General features: G+C 41.5%; 1 protein-coding gene across 2 annotated transcripts in view; it reads right to left on the reverse strand.

Annotated features, from left to right (window-relative positions):
• mib2 (MIB E3 ubiquitin protein ligase 2) overlaps positions 1-24,349 on the reverse strand; it is a 212,687-nt gene that overhangs the window by 184,155 nt on the left and 4,183 nt on the right. The window contains exon 1 of one of the 2 annotated variants that reach the window (XM_060931605.1): positions 16,465-16,609. The exons of the other annotated variant lie outside the window; for it this stretch is intronic. The gene's annotated coding sequence lies outside the window, so the exon portion shown is untranslated. Of the gene's footprint in view, positions 1-16,464; positions 16,610-24,349 lie in introns of those variants that run through there. 2 annotated transcript variants of the gene reach the window in all.

A 24,349-nucleotide genomic window follows, 5' to 3' on the forward strand; every position in this document is an offset into this window, starting at 1 on the left:
TTTCGTCTTAAAAAACAAAATCGCAGATTTATAACTAAATTTTTATATGGCGTAGTGACTAAGTTACTACTCTTGGTGAGGTAGTGACCTTGACCCTGAGGCTTTCCGTTTAGATCAAAACACACGATCGTATTGGTTTTGGGTCTGCGGAAAATGGAGTTACAACGGTGATCAAATATTTTGCATGATGTTTTATTACGGTTATGATTATTCTGTGAGTGCACCGATCCTTAGGTGTATAAAGTTACAACTTAAAACATAATTAGTGATAACTGTAGACTTTTCAGTGGACTACAACCTTTTTAAAGGAATGCGATGTAGTCAACCATTTATCATGTCCCAGATCAAGCTGCCATTTTTCCACAAATTTGCAGAATTTTTGCCCAATTCTGAATAGAGTATTCACATCAAAGATTTAGTTTTATCTGTATTATTTTTTTCATCGTTTTATTGCAAATTAAAACCAACATCACCATTCAAAACTGTATAGTTTATTGACTGAGTATATTTAGTGGGGTACCCCCACAGTACCCAGTTTCTGAGACAGACCCCAGTATATTTTATACGCACACCCACTCACCTCAAAATCTGTGACCTGTAAATTTAAGTTAAAAAAAAAAACTATAAAAAAGATGTAAAATTATTAAATACATCACGGGGAGGGGGGACAACAAGAAAAAACGATGGGTATATAATTTAATCAAATTTACAAGTGTCATGTTCAGACAGTTTTGTCAGCTTCCAATACACTTTCTAGGAGATATCATGGCTATTGTGATTTTTTAAAATATATTTTTGAAAATAATGTATAAAAATAAGTACAGACTCTGGAAGCAGTTTTAGTAAAGATACACATTTTCTACAGTGTCAATCTTTATCTTAATACATGTACAATATGATGCATTATTATACATACGGGACACTTTTCCATGGAATAAAAACATGCATTCTGTTCCCTTCTAGTTGGTTTATTGATGGCACGCAATATTATCATATCGCTTATCCTCCATGTATTACGCCACTCTCCTCAATGGAGAATGAGCATGCAATATTGTTATAATATTGCACGTTGTCAAGAAGAACACGTCACACATCGGAGCTCATGCAAAGATCCAATGACAAAACTTTTCTGCTGCGCATGCGCACAATCATTTCTTTGTCGGCTGGGAGAGAGAGAAGACGAGGCTAATCCAGAGCTAGGTTTAAGCACTAAATAAATAAACTGAAAACAGAAACTAAAAGACGTGCTGAACACCCGAAAGGCTACCAGAACTTCATTAGATAGTCTTCACACATTTTTTTTTTTTTTTTTAAAGATATTTTTTGGGGCTTTTTGCACCTTTATTGGATAGGACAGTGTAGAGACAGGAAATGAGCGGGAGAGAGAGAGACGGGAAGGGATCAGGAAATGACCTCGGGCCGGAATCGAACCCGGGTCGCCCGCATTCATGGTATGGCGCCTTAACCACCTGAGCCACGACGCCCCCGTCTTCACACATTTTTACAAGAGAAAAACGTACCAACAGACATTGAAAAACTGGAAAAGAAACACGTCGGAGATGTAAAACTTCTGCACTAGCGAGTGACTGACGGTTTGTAAACAAACATGGCGGCGAGGTTTGTTTGATTAAAAGTGGAAGATTTAAAAGAGAAAGACGTGCTGAACACCCGAAAGGCTACCAAAACTTCACTGGATATTCTTTATGCATATTTACAAGAGAAAAACAGACCAACGGACATTGAAAAACTGGAAGAGAGGGCAATAGCGGAAATACTGTCAAAGTTCTACTTGGAGGTGAGGAAAAGTGACGGAGACTTTTACAAGAGGACTTCACTCAGCAAAACCCTTTTGTTTTGAACAACTGCAATGTAACGATTAACTACAACCAAAAGTAACTGAACTTGAACTATAAACCTGTATATAGCTTGTATAGAAGTTGAGTTGTTGTTCAGGCTTTTTGGACTTGTACCATTTTTATTGTTAGAACTGACTTTGTACATCTACACTGGATTGACAGAACATTGAATTACATTTGATCAGAATCAGTATCCAATATTGGTAAGTTACACCTGTTCTTAACTTTTTGTAAAATCTATAATTGTTCCATCGAATGTGCATGTATAATAATAATAATAAAAAAAATGGCTTTTTGCGTGGTACATCAGATATATTCCATTCAGCTACTCGTCTTCGACTCGTTCAATATCATGCTGGCTGAATGGAATATATCTGATATACCACTCAAAGCCAGCCAATATTATTTAATTATATTGTGTCCCACTGAAGTATCATATCTATGATACTTTCGGTCACATCACTCAGCCCTATTACAAACTGTGGCTTTAAGAACCCGAGAGCTCAAATAGTCAGAGCTTTTCTGACAAATCTGAGCGTGACCCTGCAAACTAGAAAAAGCTATGACAGGAACTTCTGCTTCCTCGGTCTCCGTGCAGTCTGGCCCCATGTAAACGCCACTCAGACAAGTTCCTGAGTTTCCACCAGTCCTAAGGAGTACAGTAACTGAAGCTGGAGTGGGGATTACAGCTGGGTGGGGAAAAAAAAAATAAAAAAAAATCTGGAACCCTTTGAACCATCACTGCATGAACTATTAGCTTAAAGTGCATATCCTGGACCAATTTCTTTTTTTGTTTTTTTTATATATGTCCCTTTACACACTCATCCAGAAGGGTAATTTTGCACAAGCTCATCTGTCTACAGCAGAAAAAAATAAAATAAAACGCGCCTGGAAAAATCCCAAGGGAGTCTGGAGCCAGATTCATGATGTTACCTGCGGAAGCGCCAGCAGGCTGCGCGAGCTTGCACGGTTTCAGTGCACAGCCTGTGTAGACCAAGTTTAGCAGCTAGCGATTTTGCATTGAAATACGGAATTGTCACCTGAGTGCAATGTTACTTCACCTTTGGATGAAGAACATAATGAAATTTCAGAATTATTTCTTACCCGCCTGGCAACAGTCTACTTGTGAATTGCCGATTTTCTTGGTCTTTTTCTTGGCTCTGCTTTGGTCCTCGGCTTCCGTGCCTCGCACGAAGCGCTCCCATTTCTCTCTCATTGTCCGGTCTTTTGGGAAACGATGAGTACTAATCCCATCAAGATTGGTGTTGCTACACCCTCCTACGATACATCTGTTAACCATTTTAATAATTACATGATAACGTTGAAGAAATTTGCAGAAAACCACCAGGTCATTTTCTCAAACAAACCAGAGCTGATGTAGGATTCAGAGGGAGGCATCCTGCACGCAACGTCACGAAAATCAATGTTTGCCGGGAAAATCAATGTTTGCCTCATCTATACGCTCTTTCCAGTATCTGTTGTCGGTGACAACAAGCCACAGCACCAAGACCAGCAACACTAACGACTCCATGTCCTCCACGTTTATTGTTTACTATCCCGGTCGTGAGACTACCCCTTAAAAGGTCACTGATGTCACTGTTTGCACCGCTTAACGACATCACGTGACGTCCACCCACTTTTGCTAACTCCACCCAATGTGTCCACCCACTTCCAGCCAGCACGGTTCAGCGTGGTTGTAGTCGAAATGCAACTTCAACAGCCCCACTCAGCTCGACTCAGCCCAACTCAGCACGGCACGGCTCAGCCCGACTCAGCCGCGTTTGTAGTGGAAAAGCGGCAATATATTCTTTTTTTTTTTAAATAAAAAAAAAAAAAGTATTAATGGGGAACTGAAGGCAAATTTTATCAAAATTCTCTCATTTTATTAAATATAGGAATGCATTTTTGATAGCCATTTTGGTCACTGCTATAGCAAGTTATGAGTTTGAAATATGCTCTGTAATACATCAGTCCATATGTCAAAGCAACGGCCGTAAACGAGATTCGTTGAGACCTGTGTGAGGCATTGTAGGACGGAAGTAAAACGTACAGTGCAAATCAAAGTGACCGACATCTGCCAATGTTCCCTGTGTCTGAAATCACTCACTCGTTCACTACTCCCTATATAGGGAATTACTATGAAAGACTATACAATGAGCTCATTGGTAAAATGAAAAAACGCTTTCGGACACTAGTCCGTCGCGCTGGTATTTACGTCATTACTGTCGCACAATTAAAACGTGCCAGATCAGTCGGCTGGTGGGTTTTCAAAATAATAAATACATGCATACGTTTTTGTGATAAATCCATATTATACCGAGCGCATTTCCCACATTAATCAATACAAAGTACCTGCATCTTTCAGTTTTTTTAAATCAAGGCTGAATACTTTCTTCTTTGCCGCTGCCTTTTATTCAATCAAATTTGAGACTTTTAATTTGATTTCTTTCAGCGCAACCACAACGCATGATGGGATACATTGCTTTGGTTAGTGACCATCGGTTGTACACTACTTTTCGTGATGCATTGTGGAATACTTTGAGTGCACTATATAGGGTGTAAATAATCCTCACTAAGGTTACAGACAGCACTACAAAACAGCGTCCTCACTATACAGTGCCCTATATAGTGACTAGGGAGCGATTTCGGACACAGGGCTTGTCAAAAGACGCACGCGCCCTCTTTCGAATGCTGATGTAATCAAGCCAGAAGTTTTGTTTTGATAGCAAATCAGGAAAGTTTGAAAAAAGTAGGCAGTAATCGTCATTTAAACTCGTTTTTGTGCAATACTTCATTTGGAAAACAGTTTTCAAAATGGCAGCACTGATACCTGGCTGACACTTCAAGTTTCGAAGTCTTGCACAAGTCTCGTGAAGATCGCGAGGATAAGCGACGCCTGCCGTGGACCAAACGAACTAAATTCAACACGGCTAAAAACCGAACAGGCCGATAAGTATAATATTTAATTGCAATTAGTTGCCAATATGAGTCACGATATAAGGTTACTAAAACCGAAAACGTCATTGAATAACACGTTAATTAAGAAATAAAGCAAATTTAAAAATGACTTCAGTTCCCCTTTAAGATTCACAAAGGTCCAATTTTGTGGGGAAACTTGACCAAAAATCCAGATCCATCTTTACAGCACATAGTTCCTCAGACTAAGAGAGTGAAAGTGCAGGAACGAGCTTGTATTACATGCTTTTTGTTCGACACATATGGTGACCTGCAGTTTACAGAGGGAAATCAATGGTCATCAAGGATAAACAACGCACTGGGAGCATTACAGCAACTCTCCAGAACTGTTGGGGGGGGGGAGAACACCATTCTTAATAATAATAATAATAAATATATTTACATTTTATTGCTACTGTCCTGATATAACTAATAAGCTACTACACTATCGTGAAAGAGAAAAGAAAAAACAACGAAAAACAAAACCACTTACTCTGCATGAACCTCAAATCTGAGCACCCTCTGTGGTCTGAGCATCTTCGGCAAATTAATTTCCAGTTAGACATTTAACGTCGCTCTTGTCTGGCTTGTTCCCTGTGTGATGTGTCGGCGAGCTCTGGCTTGTGAAATCGCTCAGCCTGTTGTGGTCGTCCAGGACTGTTTGTTTTTTGGGTTGAACTTTGCTCTCTGTTCAGAGATTGACACTGTGCTCTCCTGGACCAAAATGTGTCGCTCTAAAACAGGACAAATGTTCAAGAGCTGACAAAAAACTACACAAGTCAGCATTTATAACAAACGTCTAATATGGCATCGAAAATGACCAGCTACAAGATAATTTGATTACAATGATCAGTATTATTCAGATGGAATGTTAGATTGGCATGCAAATCTGTAATTACTTCTGTGAAATGTGCTGAAAACAAAATCATCAGATCCAAAGAGCCAAACTGCTGAGATAATCCAACACGACAGCAGATGTTATGGGAACGTAAGCATAAGACAATAATTTTTCTTCTTAATCTGGCATAAGATATTTCATGAGGTGCTCTGATTTAGTGCTGCCAGATGGCAGTAGCTACCAAACACTATCATGAAAATGGTATGACCCGACCACAAGTAGAACTCGCGAGCTCCCGGTCAAGAAGCGGACATGCGAACCACTACGCCAGTTCACGATCAGCTAAACAATCACTGGATTGAAAAAGTTTGCTGTCTCACATGTTTAAAAGGTACAGAGCCCCCTAAGGGTCATGGTGGATTTTTTTTTTTTAGCTACATTTGCGTTCCTTCGCAAACGAGTAAGGGGAAGCCATTGCCTAATGGACCAAAAGGTTGCTGGTTCAATTCCCTGGACCAGCAGGACTGGCTGAAGTACCCTTGAGCAAGGCACCTAACCCCCAACTGCTCCGGCAAGCGTGGTGGTATACGTTGTGTCTGATCAGCCAAAGAAAAACTGATGATGCAATTATCAGTTCGGGCAGGTAACCAGACCATTTAAAAAAAAAAAAAAAAACACAACTCTTTTGCATTACCCCACAGTACTATTGCATTTCTTCACAGTACTTTTGCGTTAACCTGAATAATTTTATTTTTATAGCGCTTTTAACAATTGACATTGTCGCAAAGCAGCTTTATAGAATTTTAATGACTTTAAACATGAGCTAATTTTATCCCTAATCTATCCCCAGTGAGCGAGCCTGTGACGACAGTGGCAAAGAAAAACTCCCTCAGATGACATGAGGAAGAAACCTCGAGAGGAACCAGACTCAAAAGGGAACCCATCCTCATTTGGGTGATGATGGACAATCATCATCATCATCTTTTGGTTGCTCCTCATTAGGGGTCGCCACAGCGGATCTTTCGTCTCCATTGCTCCCTGTCTTCCGCATCCATCTCTATCACAGCTGCCACTTTCATGTCCTCTCTCACCACATCCATGTATCTCCTCTTTGGCCTTCCTCGTTTTCGTGTGCCTGGCAGCTCCATCCTCAACATTCTCCTTCCCACATGCTCCCCATCCCTTCTCATGATGTGCCCATACCATCTCAGTCTCATCTCTCTTAGGTGATGATAGACAATGTGATAACATTTTTAACATGAAGTCAGTTTCGTTGATGTTATAAACTCTTCATTGATGGAAACTTGAGTGCAAAACTGTTCATGACAACTGCAGTCCTAAAGTTAGCAAGTCAACTGTAGTCCTCAGCCATAAAAGCATGACTAAGCATCCAGAGCGTCTTCCAAGTGTGACTTTCGACTGTCTGTATGGGGCCGTTCTCTACAGGAGCAATGTGATGAGACTCCAGCCAGACATAGGACATTAGGATGGATGGGGCAGGTCCGAGGAGCAGAAGAGGTCAGCATCTCAATTAGGGATGGCGAAAACTAAAAAAATCTTGACCGACCACCGAGCCTCATTAGCCGGTTAAAGTCGGTTAACCTATGAGTTTAAACAGGGATGCAAACGGCGCGCCTTTTTCACGGATGCTGCCTTTTTCACGGCTGAATCGTGCAGATCCAATTTTTTTTTTTTGGGGGGGGGGGGGGGGGGCGTTGGAGTGTCTGAATAATTTCATCAGAGTAAATTCTGTATGCTCAAAGGAAAGCAATCGGATCTGCACGATTCAGCCGTGAAAAAGTCGGCATCTGTGCCTTTAGTTTGTGCGGAGAGATATGATCTGCAATAACATGCATTGTTGGCTACAGACCGAAACATACCTTCAGAATGCACTGGCCAAGGCAGGACTGAACTCGATGTGCCTTCTAATAATAATTTTTAAAAAAATAGTAATTTGTAAGCTAAAAAGCTTGTGTCTACACTTGTCTTTCGCCGAGTGGCAGCGGTCTTCAACTGGGGCGGGAGGGCGGGACATGACTGAATGGGTGTTTCTGATTCGTCAGCTGTCGTCCTTACACTGCATGGCATGCCCCAAGCGTTTACAACACAGAATTCCAAGTCCTCCGCTCCAAAATCGGCAGCTTCAAAACGATTGATTTTTTTTTTTTTAACCGACAACCAAAAAAAAAAAATTAAGCGGTTGACGTTGATTCGGTCAAACGGTCATCGGTTAACATCCCTAATCTCAATCTCAGGATTGACCCTTATTGCAAGGTAACACAAAAGTATTGTGAGGGAGCGCAAAGGAGCACCAAAAAAATCGGAACAGTTAGTGGAGAGTAAACAAAGTAGGATGGTTGCAGAGTTGGGCTGGAAGTCTGGCTCATGAGAATAATAAAAGGTGGTAGTGGTGGCATGGTGATGTAGTGGTTAGCACTGTCGCCTCACAGCAAAAAGGTTCTGGGTTCGAGCCCAGTGGCCAATGGGGGCCTTTCTGTAAGGCGTTTGCATGTTCTCCCCGTGTCTGCGTGGGTTTCCTCCGGTTCCCCCCCACACACACACAGTCCAAATGCATGCAAAAAAAAGCAAAGGGGAGTCCCATATACGATTCGTACATTGGGGGAGTGCCTGTTAGAGAGCGCACTCGTCCTGGGCCATCGGCATAGTGAGGTAGGGTGGCCAGTTCCTTTCCTCGCCGCCTTTAACTTCCCCAGTGTTTCCACCAGGTCCCCATTCACTGCTGGGTGGACAGGGAGCGAGCCCCAGATCCCCGTCGAGCCGAGGCTCGAACCAGGGACCGTTCGCTTAGCGGTCAAGCGCTCTAACCACTTGGCCACCTGCGCTCCCAAATGCATGCAGGTTAGGTTAATTGGTGGCTCTAAATTGACCGTAGGTGTGAATGTGAGAGACAAACAACTCTTCACACCATGTGTCAGCCCTGTGATGATTTGGCAACTTGTTCAGGGTGTACCCCACCCACCTCTCTCAGTGCAATATGTATACTGTTCCTACTTATTCAGGTGACATTGGGCATACCCAACAACCTGTGCTTTCTCCTCCCCCCCCAAAATCTGTCCCTCTGAGTTACATGTCGGTCCTGGGATCGAGATGCCGACCTCTTCTGCTCCTCGGACCTGCCTGATCCATCCTGGTGCCCTGTGTCTGGTTGGAGTCTCATCGCATTGCTCCTGTGGAGGGCGGCCCCATGTGGACAGTTGGGGGTCGCACCTGGAGGACACTCTGGACTCTTGCAGTGGTGCTTTTGTGGCTGGGGACTGCAGTTGACTTGCTGACTTGTCGTGAGCAGATTTGCGCTCGGGTTTCCATCAGTGGGGGGTTGATAGCATCAACGAGGCTGACTTTATGTTAGGACTGTTAATGTTATGGTCATATTATCTGTTGTTGCCCAGGTGGGGATGGGTTCCCTTTTTGGTCTGGTTCCTCTCGAGGTTTCTTCCTCATGTCATCTGAGGGAGTTTTTCCTTGCCGCCGTTGCCACAGGCTTGCTCAGTAGGGACAGATTAGGGATAAAATTAGCTCATATTTTAAGTCGTTCAAATTCTGGAAAGCTGCTTTGCGACAAGGTTTATTGTTAAAAGCGCTATACAAATAAACTTGACTTGACTCTCACCCATCGTCAGCTGGGATAGGCGCCAGCTTGCCCATGACCCTGCACAAGATAAACGGTTACGGATAACGAATGGATAATAATAAGCATACCTTCTTGAGAGTAATTACTGGCTCAATGCTGTCAAACTATTCTACAGCATTTAGTGTTTTCGACTTAAAGTCTATCATGACAACTGGATGAAATGCACACAGGTTTTGCTTTTTTCCCCCGATTTTGGCTTTTACAACATGTCATCTGTTAAACCCACTGGTTTTCCTACTAGATAAACATGTCTGGTCCTCTTTCAGACCTTTATGGTGGGGAAGGCCAGAATTAAACACTACTTGGTTGCACGTAGAAGGTGAATTCCTCACCCAGCCAACAGAGAAATGACCCACTTCCTGAAACAGCTGAAGAATTCCCAGACTCTTTTGTAACGTTACCTCCGGGTACAAGTGTCTTAGATACGAGTCTAACTCTATTTTAAACATATCTTCCACAACAAATAACTGCATTCTTTCCACTTCCTTGACTTTTGTTGGTCACTTCATTACAGTTTACAGGGTGATGCGAATCACTATAGCTGGTATGTGAACAATTAAAACCAGTGATAACAGGCACCTGTTGTGGTCCATATGCGGTCTGCTGCGGTCCATTTCGCAATAAATAAACTCCAAAATAGCAAACAAAACTGTACAAGGCTTTGGAACCTGAATTTCAGCTGCTTGAGGAAACTCCTTGCTTTATATTCTTTCATTCGCTGTTAATGCAAGCTTCACCGTTTCATAAATTGTGCTTTTATCCAATTCAATCTAATCCAGCGTCCTTTCTTTAACTGATACCGAGGCTTAAAGCGGAGTCACAAAACCGTGTCGGCTGATTATCCTGAAAATACTTTTGTGGGATTTGCTTTTTTAGGCAGTTTCAGGGAACACAGTAAACAATGGATTTAAAAAATGCGACTAACATATAGAACTATAAATAGCAACACGAGAACAGCGAAACGGTAAAACCTAAACAGGCCCTAAAAATATGCACACTACTGTGCAAAAGTCTAAGGCACATGTAAAGAAAAGCTGTAGAGCAAAAACGGCTTAAAAATAATGAAAAGAAATTTTTCAATATTGAAGCTAGACTGCCTTTCAGATTTTAAGTGGAGGTCATAAAAAGAATTTTCCCCGACATCCAATTATTTTTGTTTAGTGGACCAAAAGCTACTGAATTCGAATCACAGACTTCCAATTTTATTCTTCTTTTTTAAATTAGAACAATTAATGAATTTTGGGCCGCGTGCCCCTAAATTCTGCACTATTTTTTCCTGCTTCACCATGACCCAATTCAAGATACTACGTCATGCATCACGTGGTGGGCTTTCCCCGTTCGCGCAAGGCATTGTGGGATACAAATTTGAAACAGGAGAGAAAAATGGAGGACAGGAGTGTGAGAATGAAACGTGAAAGACCGACTACAGTAACGGAAAGCAAGAAGAAAAAGACGTTATGTTGTGAAGGAAAGAAAACGCAGGACCAAACTAATAAATATCGGCGGTCAGCGAGCACCACGGTGTGATCAGCTGTTCGTTTAGCGACAGAATGATGGAACTGTCAGTGCACGGTCAAAGGTAAACCTGCGCATGCACAGCACACAGACTTCCTCTGTCTGCTTGACCGCGCGAAGCGAGCAATTTCATGCATGTTATTTGCTAGAGAATCCCCTCAAATTAAATAACTTCCCAGCCACAGAATGACCTGACATTTTGTGAGATATTACACAGATCACAATGAGCAAATTTCAGTGGGAACTAAATTTCACCAATTTTATGAAATCGAAAGGCCGTCTCGCTTTAAAAAAAAAAAAACCATGGGTACATGTGGCTACTGCTAATAAATAAAATTGTTTTCTGATACCATATCCATACAGTAAATATAGCATATATATTTACTCTATGAGCCAGTAACCACAAAAATGAAGTGCAAGCCAAAAATGAACAATTTAAAAAAAAAAAAAAAAAAAAACAGAAGTACAGTACAGACACTTGGTATATTTTATATTATTCTACTCTTAAGCTAGCCGCACACTACGCCGATCCACGCGGTACCGAACCGACCCATTTCAGAGCCGACTCCTGACAGGGCACGCACATATCCCTGACTAACTCACGACTGTTGACAAGTGCAGTCGCGATTGAAGCGACACCAAACGAGATTATGCGAACTAAGCATCATAAACATTCCGCTAAATATCACGTGACAACTTAATAGCTTTGTGATTGGCTATTGGATATAGTTACTGTTAAATCCAACACTTGAAGATGCTACAGGCTGAATTACAAATGACACAACATGGAATATGTAGCGCACTATCTAGGCTGCATGAGCTATTATTCCCAACCTTAAATGGTGCACTTATATAGGGGAGTTAAAGCGATTTGGAATTCAGCCACACAACTTGAGCAGAGTGGCTTTCCAGCCCACTGTGTCTATGGATAAAGCTTCAGTCTATGGAATTACAGTATATACCTGCATTAGGTGCTACCAACACGCATTTCTCACGCTAGAAATTGTGTTTAATGATGTCACGTGTTATATGCGAAAGATATGATTGGCTATTGCTAGCGACTCTCGCCGATCAGTCTGGCTCCCGATTAGTTTTTCGAATCGGCTGTGAGATGAGTCGGTACCATCGAAAACTAGTCTTTACGCCTGACTCGCGACTTCAGTTGGCTCGGTACGCTGAAAATCGGCGTAGTGTGCGGCTAGCTTTACAGTTTTCAAAACTGAAACCTCCGAACCGAGGCTGATATACACACACTGTCGCCATGACCGAAACTCTTATTTCCCAGAAAAGGCCTGGCACTAGAGCTCAGTGGTTTCAATACTCTTTTCGACAACTTCCTGTAACAACTCGGAAGTGTCTTAGGTGGGGTTTACATTAGACCGTATCAGCGGATCATCAGATTAACGTTTTTAAAACGATTAGCGTGCACACAGCAACGCCAATACACGATTCGCGTGCACACAGCAACACCAATACACGGATACGCTCGGCTCCGCAGGCATCCTGCGCTCCAAATCACTCCGCCCTGAACAGCGAGTGCCCTCTGGAGGGTGCGCACTCTGGCCCTGCGCAGCTCACAGAGCACACGAGTATAGTGCACGAGCAGTGATTTGGGACTGAGCCGCTGTGTGTGTGATCTCAGTGCATGTCGGGCATGCGCGTCACTTACCACTTGCAAGTGGAAGGATGGCAAGCCTAAAGACAATCATAACTACACAATGGGCAGTATTTGCATCAGTATTTGCAGTATTTTCATACTTTTATACTCTTTAATGAAAGGTGATACAAGGCGGAAGTCCGCGCCGTTTTTCAGCAGTCGCGTCACATGACCAACGCCAGCGAATCAGGAAGGTGGATGTCACAGTGACGTTGTCCAATGACGACGCCAGCTAGAGCTCAGCACAGCGTATCCGCGTATTCTCAATGTTTACACAGCACCGGACCAGACACGATTTGGATTGAATACGTGGACCCTGGCGGATTCCCGTTTCCCGGCGTTTTAATGTAAACGGACAGTGCATCCGCGAAGAAAACGAGACAGATACAGTCTAATGTAAACTTGGCCTTACATCTACATCACACATGGGACCACTGGCCGAAGGCAGTGAGGAAAGGGCGACAGCCTGGAGTACATGTTAAAATAGGAACACACTTTCCCTCGGTAATGAGCATAAGCATGTCTGAAAGTAATTTCTTTAGTTTTGTCCATTTATTTCGAATGGTGAACGGAATTGCATACACTCACCGGCCATTTTAATAGACACACCTGTATGCGCATGCATAGTGCATGATTGTTACACTCATTCTGACAACACGATGACATAGTGGTTAGTGCTGCTATATGAGGCAGTAGCCACAAAAAAAAAAAAAACTATAAACCGCAGTAAGCCATAGTAAATGAAACAGTCAATATTTGATGTGAAACAACCTTTTGCTTTAAAAAAAAATTAAAAAAAAAAAAGGGGGTTTACTGAGGATCTTACAGAACCAGCCACACAGTGCTTCTGGACACTGTCACAATCGCTTCTTAATTTTACACCAAAACCCAGCAGCCTTCATTATGTTTTCTTTTTTAATCTGAAAAGTGGTCTCTTGTGTCATAGGTTGCTCAGATACAAACTCCCCCACCCCCCCGTAACGTTTAATTTTGTGGTGTAACACGAACGTTTGGACTCAAATGTTTTTGTACTGACTCGATAATGTAGAGGTCATCTCATGACCATAGGCAAGCTGGAGCCTATCCCAGCTGACTACGGGCAAAAGGCAGGGTACACCCTGGACAAGTCGCCAGGTCATCACAGGGCTGACACATAGACACAGACAACCATTCACACTCACATTCACACCTACGGTCAATTTAGAGTCACCAGTTAACCTAACCTGCATGTCTTTGGACTGTGGGGGAAACCGGAGCACCCGGAGGAAACCCACGCGGAGAACATGCAAACTCCGCACAGAAAGGCCCTCGCCGGCCACGGGGCTCGAACCCGGACCTTCTTGCTGTGAGGCGACAGCGCTAACCACTACACCACCGTGCCGCCCTGTAGAAGTCATACAATAGAAATATATTTTGTTTTAATAAAATATATTTCTGTTTTAAAACAGTTTGTATGAAAAAAATATAGGGTGCCTAGGGCTTTTGCACAGTGCTTTATGTATACCACTACAACATTCAGCTCCCTGAAAGTCATTCTTCTATAACCGACCATTCGTCGTTTAGTAACTACATGGAGACCAGTAGGAAAGGTGTGTAGCTCTGACAGTGAGGAATGAAAACATGCACTGGGAGGAAGTCATTAGGTTAAACATTTTTCATAACTTGGAATTGAAACATCTTACGGAAGGCATTTCTAACCTTGAGGAATTCCATTGTGATAGACTCGCACCTCACACACACAGCTACAACTAGAGTCAACAAAATGTCTCTATGAAAATGAGAGAAAGGTGTCCAACTGATTTATACACACACCTCGCATGCCACCATTTAAAAAAAAAAACAAAAAAAACCCACACACTAGAAATATGTCAAACTTACAATTATTTGAACAGGTCAGAATTAGTTTAAACTCCCATAGGCGTTTTCCCATACAGTGGTGCTTGAAAGTTTGTGAACCCTTTAGAATTTTCTATATTTCTGCATAAATATGACCTAAAACAACATCAGATTTCCACACAAGTCCTAAAAGTAGATAAAGAGAACCCAGTTAAACAAATGAGACAAAAATATTATACTTGGTCATTTATTTATTGAGGAAAATGATCCAATATTACATATCTATGAGTGGCAAAAGTATGTGAACCTCTAGGATTAGCAGTTAATTTGAAGGTGAAATCAGAGTCAGGTGTTTTCAATCAATGGGATGACAATCAGGTGTGAGTGGGCACCCTGTTTTATTTAAAGAACAGGGATCTATCAAAGTCTGATCTTCACAACACACGTTTGTGGAAGTGTATCATGGCACGAACAAAGGAGATTTCTGAGGAGCTCAGAAAAAGCGTTGTTGATGCTCATCAGGCTGGAAAAGGTTACAAAACCATCTCTAAAGAGTTTGGACTCCACCAATCCACAGTCAGACAGATTGTGGACAAATGGAGGAAATTCAAGACCATTGTTACCCTCCCCAGGAGTGGGCGACCAACAAAGATCACTCCAAGAGCAAGGCGTGTAAAAATGGGCGAGGTCACAAAGGACCCCAGGGTAACTTCTAAGCAACTGAAGGCCTCTCTCACATTGGCTAATGTTAATGTTCATGAGTCCATCATCAAGAGAACACTGAACAACAATGGTGTGCATGGCAGGATTGCAAGGAGAAAGCCACTGCTCTCCAAAAAGAACATTGCTGCTCGTCTGCAGTTTGCTAAAGATCACGTGGACAAGCCAGAAGGCTATTGGGAAGAGGTTTTGTGGACGGATGAGACCAAAATAGAACTTTTTGGTTTAAATGAGCGGCACTTTGTTTGGAGAAAGGAAAAACGCTGCATTCCAGCATAAGAGCCTTATCCCATCTGTGAAACATGGTGGTAGTATCATGGTTTGGGCCTGTTTTGCTGCATCTGGGCCAGGACAGCTTGCCATCGTCGATGGAACAATGAATTCTGAATTATACCAGCGAATTCTAAAGGAAAATGTCAGGACATCTGTCCATGAACTGAATCTCAAGAGAAGGTGGGTCATGCAGCAAGACAACAACCCTAAACACACAAGGCGTTCTACCAAAGAATGGTTAAAGTAGTATAAAGTTCATGTTTTGGAATGGCCAAGTCAAAGTCCTGACCTTAATCCAATCGAAATGTTGTGGAAGGACCTGAAGCGAGCAGTTCATGTGAGGAAACCCACCAATATCCCAGAGTTGAAGCTGTTCTGTATGGAGGAACGGGCTAAAATTCCTCCAAGCCGGTGTGCAGGACTGATCAAAAGTTACCGGAAACATTTAGTTGCAGTTATTGCTGAACAAGGGGATCACACCAGATACTGAAAGCAAAGGTTCACATACTTTTGCCACTCACAGATATGTAATTTAGATTATTTTCCTCAATAAATAAATGACCAAGTATAATATTTTTGTCTCATTTGTTTAACTGGGTTCTCTTTATCTACTTTTAGGACTTGTGTGAAAATCTGATGATGTTTTAGGTCATATTTATGCAGAAATATAGAAAATTCTAAAGGGTTCACAAACTTTCAAACACCACTGTAGGTCAGATTAAGACAGGCTCTCCTCTGCATGGATAATAAGGACTTATCTCCTCATCATACTGTAAACGAGATCCATTGAAGTACCACTGATAATAATAATATAATCATGAGTCTTCTGGAAATTTTTCAGAAAGCGCACACGCATATTTTGGCAGCAAACTGAATGCACATCGTTGCTCTCGGGTCGGTTTTACATAAAAACTTGTTTTAAAAAGCATAAAATACAAAGATAATATAGTAAAGAAATGTCTTATGGTATGGTGGCAGCTTGCCAAGTTCGAAATCAACTGCTTTTAGAAGAAACAGGCTTAAATTACACATTTGTGCATATCTTACAAGTGACTTGACGTCATCAGGAGAACACTATAATCTGTAGAACGATCACAACCTAGGCTAATGATTAAAAGATAAGCAGCGCAACGATATCAGTAAATCACTGGTACTTACTCACCAAGGGCTTTGAGTGGATTTCTCTCTTTACGAGTTGGAAAAAGGGGGGGAAATTTTGCAAGTTCAGGAACTGGTGTGTGCTGCTGGAGCGCCCGCTCGGCATTTAGTCCTTTGTGTCTCTGATCCGGACGGATTAGGCAGGAGGGCACGGGGACACAAATACAGAGCTTTCAGTTAACGGAACGGCCCCTGCGCCCACTTGGTTGCTATTTCGAGTCCTGGCAAACCCCAGTCGCCCACACACACACCAATGTTCATTACGTGCTACACTTTAGAACTCGTGCTGCAAGCTGGTGAAGGTATGCGTGTAATGTTTTTATGTGCGTGTATGAACTTAAAACATCCGTCATATTAAGGCGACGGGGAGGGTTGGGTTGTGTGCTAAAATGGCTTGGGGAGAATAATTAAAGAAAGAAATGGCCTTAAAGCGCAGGGATTTTTTATGAACAAGCATCCGTCTGTCATGTTGAAAGAGCCGAAGAGCACGCAGCTCACAGATGAAAGAGAGGTGGGGGAGTGAAAGTGTGGAGGTGGGTGGGTAAGGAGGTACACTGCCATTAAAAAAAAAAAAAAAAAAAACAATTAAAAATAAATAAAGCAGCTCAGCCCAGCTTTGAGAAGTTCTAGACTTGTGCAATGTTGATTTTTCCATGCTCATGATTTACCATTCCAAAAAAAAAACCTATTCCTGACTGTGCAGTCAGGCACTGCTTGCTGGCAGTGGCAACTGCGAAAAATGGCTAAGTGGATTTTTAGATGATTTTATAGTAAACAATGAAAAACCAGAACACCACATCAGCCTTTTACAAATTGGTTGTTTAATGTCGACATGGCTGACATTTTTCACTGTTCCTGCTGATGCTCAAGGGGGTGGTTTGAATGCGTCTAAGCGTCAATGACTGGGACCGAGCAGCAGAACCAATATATTTAAATCACAAGTTTAAAGCTGCATCATCTCCCAATTACCGGAGGGGGGGATGCTGATCTTTTGGCAATTTTTGGTTAATAACTCGTACTAGCCGGTCTGGTAATGTGCAACCCCGATTCCAAAAAAGTTAGGACAACGTACAAATTGTAAATAAAAGCGGAATGCAATGATGTGGAAGTTTCAAAATTCCATATTTTATTCAGAATAAAACATAGATCACATATCAAATGTTTAAACTGAGAAAATTTATTATTTAAAGAGAAAAATTAGGTGGCGATGTTTCCCACTGTGAGACATCCCCTTTTCTCTTTACAACAGTCTGTAAACGTCTGGGGACTGAGGAGACAAGTTGCTCAAGTTTAGGGAGAGGAATGTTAACCCATTCTTGTCTAATGTAGGATTCTAGTTGCTCAACTGTCTTAGGTCTTTTTTGTCGTATCTTCCGTTTTATGATGCGCCAAATGTTTTCTATGGGTGAAAGATCTGGACTGCAGGCTGGCCAGTTCAGTACCCGGACCCTTCTTCTACGCAGCCATGATGCTGTAATTGATGCAGTATGTGGTTTGGCATTGTCATGTTGGAAAATGCAAGGTCTTCCCTGAAAGAGACGTCGTCTGGATGGGAGCATATGTTGCTCTAGAACCTGGATATACCTTTCAGCGTTGATGGTGTCTTTCCAGATGTGTAAGCTGCCCATGCCACACGCACTAATGGGTCATTCCATGTCAATTCACACAACTGCCCAAAACCTCCCCAGTGACACCTCTTCAATTTGCCTTATTTTCTTTTCTTAGTGCCTTATGATGTCAAATGAAAGAATCCAAAATTTTAACTTCCTAGCTCGAACGTTTGAGTTATGGCCCTTCAAAGTTTGGGTGCCACGCCCACTTTTGGGGTCCGGGAATTGTACACTTAATTTGCAAGCATTTTTGGAGGCCCATATCTTTTGTTCTAAGGGGGATATAGACCTGTAAATTGCTATATCTATGGATTCTGGCCCTGTCTATCTGATTCTGCACCTAAAAATAGCACAGGTTTACTAACTTTAGAGATATTAACCCCTTAAAAGTGGATTTTTTTTAATGACAATTTTTTTTGACATTTTGGGGGTCCATATCTTGGAATGTTTTTATGTTGATGGGGTTTCAACTGATTTATCATCATATTTAGGAACTCTACTGTGTACTTGGAGTGTTTCAGGGCACTCAGAGGTTTGGTGGGGGCACATGAGGGCCCCAAATATGGCTTCGGGACAAAATTACCATTTGGTACGTCCTACTTCAGGCCATTAGTTGGCCATGTGGGCACATGATGACTGGAATGAACCTTTAACCCTATCAACAGACACCTTTTATCAAACTTTTAAGCCAATAAAAACTTGGATTATCCAACTCCTTCAATATAAACTAAGCATTTGTATATGGTACTATTTTTGCATATTTTCTGAAAAATCCTAAGTCCGGAAAGTAGGTCAACTGTTGTTCTGACTGCCTATTCATGTTTAAGGTAGTAAAAGCACACCCATATAGTGATTTTAATCTATGGGAAGATTATTTATACCCAATACCCCATTAGTTATAGTGACCATTACAAGGGATAAACCCTTTCCCGGCTGTTTCACAATGCTGTTTTTTTTTTTTTTACGTTTGACACCTTTCCCTGTATCCAACCAAACTCTGACCACTATACACTTAATAGTTAAATGCATCTTTCAAACAGGAAAGGGAAAGATGCGAACAAGGGGATGATCCCAAGAAAAACATCCTGGTTGCTTTACTACATTTGTTCTGACATCCGATCTGGAAGTTAAACCTAGACTCATCCATTGTGTCGGTGGGTGCCACTGATGGTACTGATTCTACTGCAACCCCAAGTCATGCTTGTGATGGTGCAGAGGATTTCAGTTCATATCAGCCTGGGCAATATATTGCTTGTGTGTATGACAACAACTGGTATGTGGCAAACATTGTCGACCGTTCTGATGAACACAATGATGTATATTGTCATTTCATGAAACGGTCAAACACGACTCTGTCTTGGCCTGCTGAAAACCGCCAAAATCCACCATGCTGGGTGCCATTTCAAGACATTATATGTCGTGTAAATGTGCCAGAGATTCAAGGTCGTAGTGCTTGGCATTATAAACTTGTTGCCGTTGATGTAGAAAGAATTGAGATGCTTCTTCCAAAGTACATTCATGCTTAACTGTCAGTGTCAGTCAGCAAGCCTGGTTCTGGTTTTATATTGAATTGAATCGTTTTGTATTGTGCCTACATGTATTTTACAGCAGTAAATGGCGTCCATGCCTCATTAAAATTGTCTGATCTGATCACATGACTAATTTATTCTTAAGTGTAGTTTAAGTTATGTGTGTGTGTACAGTGTGCAAAGGGTTAATAAATGTAAACTGTCAGTTTATATATTCAAATATATGTGTTCAGTGATATTACCCTTGTTTTAATCTTACTATTTTATAAGTTGAATGCGTTTTAGTACCTTTTGATTTGAATTGGCAGTTAAAACAATGGCTGACCTACTTTCCGGACTTTTCGGATTTTTCAGAAAATATGCAAAAATAGTACCATATACAAATGCTTAATTTATATTGAAGGAGTTGGATAATCCAAGTTTTTATTGGCTTAAAAGTTTGATAAAAGGTGTCTGTTGATAGGGTTAAAGGCTCATTCCAGTCATCATGTGCCCACATGGCCAACTAATGGCCTGAAGTAGGACGTACCAAACGGTAATTTTGTCCCGAAGCCATATTTGGGGCCCTCCTGTACCCCCACCAAACCTCTGAGTGCCCTGAAACTCTAAGTACACAGTAGAGTTCACAAATATGATGATAAATCAGTTTAAACCCCATCAACACAAAAACTTTCCAAGATATGGACCCCTGAAATGTCAAAAAAAATGTCATTAAAAAAATCCACTTTTAAGGGGTTAATATCTCTAAAGTTAGTAAACCTGTGCTATTTTTAGGTGCAGAATCAGATAGACAGGGCCAGAATCCATAGATATAGCAATTTACAGGTCTATATCCCCCTTAGAACAAAAGATACGGGCCTCCAAAAATGCTTGCAAATTAAGTGTACAATTCCCGGACCCCAAAAGTGGGCGTGGCACCCAAACTTTGAAGGGCCAAAATTCAAAAACCATTCCAGCTAGGAAGCTAAAATTTTGGATTCTTTCTTTTGACATCATAAGGCACTAATAAAATAAATATCAGGCAAATTGAAGAGGTGTCACTGGGGAGGGTGTGTGAATTGACATGGAATGACCCTAATGCAACCCCATACCATCAGAGATGCAGGCTCCTGAACTGAGCGCTGATAACTCGGGTCGTCCTTCTCCTCTTTAGTCCGAATGACACGGCGTCCCTGATTTCCATAAAGAACTTCAAATTTTGATTCGTCTGACCATAGAACAGTTTTCCACTTTGCCACAGGCCATTTTAAATGAGCCTTGGCCCACAGAAGACGTCTGCGCTTCTGGATCATGTTTGGATACGGCTTCTTCTTTGAACTAGAGTTTTAGCTGGCAACGGCGGATGGCACGGTGAATTGTGTTCACAGATAATGTTCTCTGGAAATATTCCTGAGCCCATTTTGTGATTTCCAATACAGAAGCATGCCTGTATGTGATGCAGTGCCGTCTAAGGGCCCGAAGATCACGGGCACCCAGTATGGTTTTCCGGCCTTGACCCTTACGCACAGAGATTCTTCCAGATTCTCTGAATCTTTTGATGATATTATGCACTGTAGATGATGATATGTTCAAACTCTTTGCAATTTTACACTGTCGAACTCCTTTCTGATATTGCTCCACTATTTGTCGGTGCAGAATTAGGGGGATTGGTGATCCTCTTCCCATCTTTACTTCTGAGAGCCGCTGCCACTCCAAGATGCTCTTTTTATACCCAGTCATGTTAATGACCTATTGACAATTGACCTAATGAGTTGTAATTTGGTCCTCCAGCTGTTCCTTTTTTGTACCTTTAACTTTTCCAGCCTCTTATTGCCCCTGTCCTAACTTTGAGATGTGTTGCTGTCATGAAATTTCAAATGAGCCAATACTTGGCGTGAAATTTCAAAATGTCTCACTTTCGACATTTGATATGTTGTCTATGTTCTATTCTGAATACAAGATCAGTTTTTGAGATTTGTAAATTATTGCATTCCGTTTTTATTTACAATTTGTACTTTGTCCCAACTTTTTTGGAATCGGGGTTGTAATATAATATAATAAAATCAATCGTGGCAGTATAATATTACTTAAAAATATCTTGTATATTGCGCAAGCCTAATACTAAATCTTTTGGGAAATCAACAGACACTGCACACTTCAATATCTAGAACACTTTGCAATTGCAAAAGGCGTACTCCTATTTAGATCCTTCACTTTCTTAGTCATGAAATCAAACATTACATTTCACATACCCAGGCACCAAGTGTACTTATGGAACAATTAACAGGTGAGGTCAATGAAGTCAAATTACTTAGTGTAATATTTGGTTATGGCAACGGTCAACAAAATATCTGCTCAAAGAAAAAAAAAAAAAAAGTCTCATTAATCCAGAATAAAAACAAATGTGGAAAACTTAACGTCCATCCAATCAGGACGGGGAAACGTACCTAACATCCGGTCAATCATTTTGTTTGTTACTTTAGAAAGCCAGGGTGGTGTCGTGGTTAGCACTGCTGCCTTATAGCAAGAAGGTTCTGGGTTCGACTCGAGCCCAGTGACTGATGGGTGCCTTTCTGCGTGGTGTGGTTTTTTTCCTCCGGTTTCCCCCACAGTCCAAAGGCATGCAGGTTAGGCTAACTGGAGGCTCTAAATTGACCGTAGGTGTGAGTGTGAATGGTTGGTTGTCTCTGTATCAGCCCTGCGATGACCTGGAGACTTGTCCAGGGTGTACCCCGCCTCTCGCCCATAGTCAGCTGGGACAGGCTCCAGCTTGCCCACGACCCTGCACAGGATAAGCAGTTATGGATAATGGATGGACTTCAGAAAGCCTAAGCAGTACACTTGGGTGTATTTATTTTAGGGGCTTGGCCTGGAAGGAAACACTGAAGTTATTTAGGAAATTCAATTATTCAACAAAAATGGGTGACTTTATCTGTTTATACAAAACACTTTGCAAAAGGCACCTTATATTTTATACAAATTTTGTTACAGATTTCTATTTTATGACTTATACATTAGACAACCATTCACTAGGATAGACTCCAGCTTGCCTGCGACCCTGTAGGACAGGATAAGCGGCTACAGATAATGGATGGATAGACGGACTTGTACATTATCGAGTCGGTACAAAAGCATTTTAGAGTCCAAAAGTTCGTTTTCCAGCATAAAATTAAATGTTACAGAAAAGAAAAAAAAATGTTTGTATCTGAGCAGCATATCACATAAGAGAGCACTTTTCAGATTAAAAAAGATGACATAATGAAGGCTGCTGGGTTTTGGTGTGAAATGAAGAAGCGAGTGTGACCGTCAAAGTGTCCAGAAGAACTGTGGCTGGTTCTGTAAGACGCTCAGTAAAACCTACAGCTCATTTCCTTATAAAACTGCACTCATTTTACCCGACCCTACTATTTTTTTTTTTTTAAAGCAAAGGGCCGTCTCACACCAAATACTGACTTTGTTTCATTTATTATAGCTTACTGCTCCTGTAGTATTTTTTTTTAATGTTGAAACACTTGATTTCATTATTTTTAAGCCATTTTTGGTCTTCACCATTTCTGTACATGTGCCCAAGACTTTTGCACAGTACTGTATATATGACAAATTAATAAAACACCTCAAGCAGTACCCACTGACCCCATACCTCACTATTACATGTTATTATACCACAGTGTTGTTGAATCCCCTGATCTGACTAGTCATAAGTGGCTGAATAGTTTTCTTCTAATAGCGCTGGCTGTAATTCAGTTCAGAAGCTTGCCATAACACGTGCTCATTTTTATAATAAGAGACAGGCTTGTCGGACTCGAGTCCGACTCGTGCCCTAATTTTAAGGACTAGTGACTTGACTTGGACTTGAGCATTAACTGCATTCGGACTCGTAAATTGGAGACGAGGACTCGGATTTTTTTCTTTTTTTGTAACATGCCATCATAATTTGGCATAAGATATTTATATCTACATTAAATTTTTATACTTATTTTGTGCATGTTCAGGAACAAACTAACGTTAATGCCGCTAAAATGCCTGGAGAGAACGTCCCTAGGATTGTCTGCTTTGCTTATACAGACTTCTCGTGCAGTGGGGAAAAAAAAAAAAAATGCACTGCTATGTGTTCCATATGTAGAAGAACTATCGAGGAGACGACGGGGACGACCTCGAAATTCAATCGTCATTTGGCGAGACTCCACCCAGAGAAGGAAGTGACACGCTATGTTCATTGTTCTGTTGATAGCGGGGTTTGCTTGCTGAGCGATGAACTAGCTTGTGTTAACCCTCTCATGTTATTTGCCCTGTTGATAGTGGGCTGATAGTGCTGAGCAATGAACAAGCTTTTTATCTGTAGCCTATGAGCTAAAATGGGGCAGTCGAGCAGCAACATTCGTCCAGCACAGGTTTAGTGACGTGACTACAACACGGGTAACAGCTCATTAACAAGGATTTGTATTGTCGACCATCTACAGATTTATGTTATTTAACAAAAACTGATCATTGATATGGAGACGTCTTCTATAAGTCGGCTTTCGTTAACATTTATGGAAGGAGTCTCCAGTGTCAGTGCTTTGAATGCTTGCGACATTTTCCACCACAGGAAAGTCTTCAGGACAGAGGACTTTCCAGCTCCGCGATAATACGCTTCAGATAAGGGAATGAAAGAGAGGTTGATGAAGGAACAAGTGTTTATAAAAGCAGCTGCTATGAGGAAAGTGATAACAGGAAGTAACTTGTCTTGCATATGTTCTACAACGTTAAATGGTTTTAAACTAAAAAAAAA

This window comes from Neoarius graeffei, chromosome 10 (genome assembly GCF_027579695.1).
Source record: "Neoarius graeffei isolate fNeoGra1 chromosome 10, fNeoGra1.pri, whole genome shotgun sequence".
Taxonomy (NCBI): domain Eukaryota; kingdom Metazoa; phylum Chordata; class Actinopteri; order Siluriformes; family Ariidae; genus Neoarius; species Neoarius graeffei.